General features: G+C 40.5%; 1 pseudogene; it reads left to right on the top strand.

The window, feature by feature from the left end:
- Nucleotides 1-940, top strand: part of LOC148724408 (uncharacterized) — a 1,519-nt pseudogene extending 579 nt beyond the window's left edge.
- The last annotated feature ends 3,989 nt before the right edge of the window (nucleotides 941-4,929 follow it).

Here is a 4,929-nt window from a genome sequence, read left to right as displayed (position 1 = left end):
ACTTCAGCTTTATACAGATGCTGCAGGAATATTAGGCTTTGGTATAGTTTTCGGAAGCAAATGGTGCTATGGGAAATTGCCTGCACATTGGTTACACAAAAATATTGCTTTTTTGGAATTCTACCCAGTTGTGGTAGGCTTACACCCTTGGGGGCATGAGATGCAAAACCACTGTATTCTTTTTTGCACCGACAGAGGCCCTCGTCCATGCTATGAATAAGCAGTCATGCAAAGATAAGGCCATGATGTTGTTTATGCGAGCACTGGTCTTGGTTTGTTTACGTAATAACAACCTTTTCAGAGCAAAAAATGTCCGGGGAGTGCATGACACTCTTGCGGACTCTCTCTCCTGGTTACAGTTCGAGAGTTTCCAACGTTTAGCACCATCCCATATGGAACACAGCCCAACAGATATTCCTCTGCATCTGCAGCCTCAGAACTGACACCTGTAATATCTTCGCTTTTGAGATCCAGCCTTCAACCTTCGTCGACTCCAACTGGAAGCTTTCTCGTTTGTTCTTGCATGTTACATTCCCTGGTGTTTTAACAAGTCTTCCAATTTCCCCTTCCATCTTAGCCCTTTTTATTGCTTATATGTATAACCATCATTATGCTCCTTCCACTGTGCATACTTACGTCTCTGCCTTAAGCAACTGTCACAAGTTATCAAGGCTTGCGGATCCCACTAAGGTCTTTTTTGTCCTTCAGATGCTCAAGGGCTATGGTAAACTTGGTTCTCGCTTAGATAGTAGGCTGCCACTCACTCTGCCTATACTCCATAGGCTTTTAGAGTCCACCATTCATCTTTGTCGTTCACCTTATGAGATTTGTCTGTTTCGTGCAATGTACTCCTTTGAATTTTTTGCCTGCCTGAGGATTGGCGAAATCACCTTGTCCGGCTCCAAGGGGGGTAGATCCTCCATACAGCTTCATCAGCTGGTGCAGTTGGTGGATAAGAATAAAAAAGTTGTGGCCCTGAAGAGCACTTGTTTGGATTTTAAGCAAAACTATAACCAGCGACCCTTTTCTTTGGTGATTAACCGTCAAATTTAGTTTTGTCCGGTGCATCAGATGTTGGAATATTTCTCTGTTAGAGGGCGTACGCCAGTCCCCCTTTTTCTTTTAGCTGAAGGTTCCGCTGTCAATAGAACTCAGTTTACCGAGCATCTCTCCATTGTCTTTAAATATTGTGGTCTCGATCCATCTAGATATAAGGGTTACAGTTTTCGGATAGGGGCGGCTTCTTATGCTGCAGAGGCTGTAATGTCTTAAGCATTGCATTACCCAGATTAGGGCTTTGGGCCGTTGGAAGTCCAATGCTTTTCAAAAATATATTCGGATTCCTTCCATATCATCTTAATTTCATCTCATATTTTCATATTTACACAGGTGGCTTGCGGGGGAAGTTACTTGTACCATAACTCTGGGCTGATCATTCGACTTGCAAGGGCAGTGGTTATGATCAGCCTCAGAGTTCTGTATATATACTTAGGCTTAATTCTGCTGTAGGATAGAGGGCTGACTAGCAAGGGCGGCAGTCCATCCAAAAGGTTGTGTACCATCAAGGGCTGACTTGCAAGGGCAGCAGTCTTTTACTGGCATTTACATACACTTCCTTTTCTATAGTTTTAATGTTATCATTAGTTACCTCCTTTCCTAGTGGCTATAGTGGAGCTGCATTTCCTTTGGGTGGGGCAAGCATCATGATTTTAGGAAATCATCATGCTTCTTGGCGTGTTTTGGGCCCTCACCCTTTCTGGGCCAGGCAAAAGTTTTCCAGTGTAAGTTAAGTTAAGTTGGAAATTATAAAAGTTTTTATTAAAGCGGCTATGGGCCTTTTTTCATAGCCAAATAACTCCAACCTTGAGTTTTTGATTGTCTTAAGGCCCAGTAAAGCAAGTTTTAGTATATGCAGCACTATTTTTAAGAAGTTGTGGTTTTGAAAAGGGGGTAAAGCATACGGACATTTTATTTCCTCGACACACTCTTGGATTTCTGTGAAAACTGTTTTTTATCACTAAGGTACTATTATATCGTATCCCAATTTTTGTACACTTTGAAAGAGTACCTACATCATCTGCTTGATATAAAAAAGAAATTGCTAACAACACCGAAAGGTAAAAAATACTGAGGAAATTAAGTTTAGGATGTCTATGGTCTCGTGTGTGATATTCTCTATTCTCATGAGCCTTAACTCACTCATAACACACTCTGTGCATACAAGTTCATGCAAACATTCCCGAAGAACGTATAAAATGAAAATTATAATGTGCTATTTTGATGGTTAAAACCAAACTATTATTTCCACTGTGTAAAATGATATTATATCAAAAAGATGAAAAACTGAATATCTCTTCGCGTGGGAAGGTTTTTAAAGCTAAATGATAAGTACTAATAAATGTTGAAGCGCCACTGTATGATGTACTGGGCCCAGTTTTTCGAATGCCGATTAGCGCCAATCCAAGGTTAAATTTTAACCGGGTTTCTTTATTCCTTTGTGCAAAAGTCTTCTCGGAATAATTCTCTCTCTTCCTTTAATTAGAGCATTCAATCGTGAAATTCAAGACAAAAAGATTTATACTGATTTTCTTTGGGAGATTTCAGATCTGAGATCAGATTTCACACTAACTCTGGATTATCGTAACTCAGCTTTGAACAACCTGGCCCTGAAGATTAACAGTTGCAAAAGGCAAATAAAAGCACTAACACGGGAGGCAAACAACAAAGCGTTACAATTTTTCTCGATTATGTGTACGTTAATTTATGGAGACGTTGTGCTAGTAATCACTTCTTACTGCAAATCCCGAGTCCATCGCCCACTCGGTAGACAAATAATTCTCGAATGCGACTCCTCCAGTACACTCGTTCAATATGTTTGTTTGACTTCCCCAAGTCAGAGCTCTTAATCACTTTACATATAAGATATCACCGGTTGGAGTTCGGCCCTCATCCCTTAGTTTAAAACATTTACAATTTTATAATTTTGCAACTTTGAGCTACACAATTTTTCTTACATACATATATTCATACATATTAACCTTTATTAACGTGTCTAGTCGTTCTAGTGCCTGTAGGCACTAATTTCGAAGACCCTAAAACTACATTACATCATTAAAAAAAATTAATAAATACTCTAAAACTAATATACTAATTAATGGCATTAATTGGGGACATCCTAAAACTACTTTACATCATTTAAAAAAAAGAAGTGAAATAAATACTTTAAAACTTTAAAAAAGCGAAAAAATGCGCACCGCTCAAGTAAAGCATTCAGTGGCACCACAAGACTAGGTTTTACATTTCCTCTATAACATTTACAGCTAAGCCCTAAGATAAGTTAAGCAAAACATAAGCGGTATTCCTTCCCACAACCTTCCAGAAATGATGTTACATCCTTCTTACGTCTCATAGTCCTAAAGGATGCCAGATTTTCAATATTTCTCTCCCCCTTGCTTAATTTTGACCACAATTGTGATCCGAGAAATCTGAGAAAATGTCTTTCATAGTAACAGTATTAAACCGTGGTAAGACAAAATCAGCATTTCTTAGTTTATATCTCTTAGTGTTCTCCTCATTGATATTAAAAATATCTGCAATTTGGTCCATAGTTAATTTCTTTTTAACTTTAAACATCAAAATGAGTATATCCTGCAACCTCCTGTTTAGTAAAGTAGTTAACTTAACTCTTTTCAGCAAGGTCTCGTAACTTTCTGTAGTAGTATTCTGTAGTAGTATTCTGCATTTCTTGTTGACTTCAACCTCAGGTTGAAGTCAACAAGAAATGCTATAGAAGCTTTATTGAAGTATGTAAAAGAGTCAAAACGCTGAAAACATTGCAGGAATGGACGGAAAATGACCTAAGCGATAGACTGCTTTTTCAAAAGAAAACAGCAGCAGTAATGCTTCCAGAAATTGAGCTAATGATCGATGACAGCCTTGGGTTTTCAATTTCTGTATATGGATGGCTACTTTCAAAAGACCATGATATATATATATATATATATAACTAAAATATAACTGCAGACAGTGCACACTGTTTCGACCTATGTGGGTCTCATCAGTTTTTTTATGTTTAAGGTGGACGGCCGGGCCCCCGATGAAGGGCGTGTGCAATGCCCGCCGACCAACAGGACTAATCCCACCCATGGCTTGCGTGCAATGCCTTAGGGTTAGGGTCCACCAGAAACGAGGGTCACCAGACGCCAAACTCGCTGGGGAATCGAACCCCACCTCACAGAAACAAAAATTGGGTACACAGAACTAAAACGAACAAGGACAAACAGACCAGTGCAGTACACCAACAAAGGAGACCAGCACATGGACAACAAAACAAATACTCACGAAAGGCTACTGTGCCGTGCACCAACAAAGGAGACCCAGCACAAGCAGCGGACAGACACACTTACAAAGTAGACAGAACGAACGATACTAGCCCAGTGCAGTGCACCAACGAAGGAGACCCAGCCCATGGGTTACGAAACAGATACTAACAATTAGGCTACTGTGCAGTACACCAATGAAGGAGACCCAGCACAAGCAGCACAAAGACACGCTCACTCAAGCAAAAGATCACACGTCACTCAAGCAAAAGAAGAACGAGGCTACTGTGCAGTACACCAATAAAGGAGACCCAGCACGAGCAGCACCGAGACACACTCATTCGAGCAAAAAAGGAAACTAAATAACTACGGGGAGCAGGACTAAATGGAAAAGACAAGGGAGTCGTTTACCACTGAAGCTATGATGCCACGGGCGCCCCACTGACGATGGAAGACGCGACGACGCCTGTCAGACTTGCACCGCCTGAAGGAAATTGGTAAATAAAACTTCAGGCGGGCCTTGATAGAAGCAATCACCGCCACAGCGCCAGGACGAACGTTACGGAAACGGAAATCGTTCCTACTCCGCCAAATACAAAACTTAGAAACA

This window comes from Stylophora pistillata, chromosome 8, assembly GCF_964205215.1.
Source record: "Stylophora pistillata chromosome 8, jaStyPist1.2, whole genome shotgun sequence".
NCBI lineage: Eukaryota > Metazoa > Cnidaria > Anthozoa > Scleractinia > Pocilloporidae > Stylophora > Stylophora pistillata.
The sequence above is the reverse complement of the archived record's forward strand: the minus strand, read 5'-3'. Positions and strand labels throughout refer to the sequence as shown.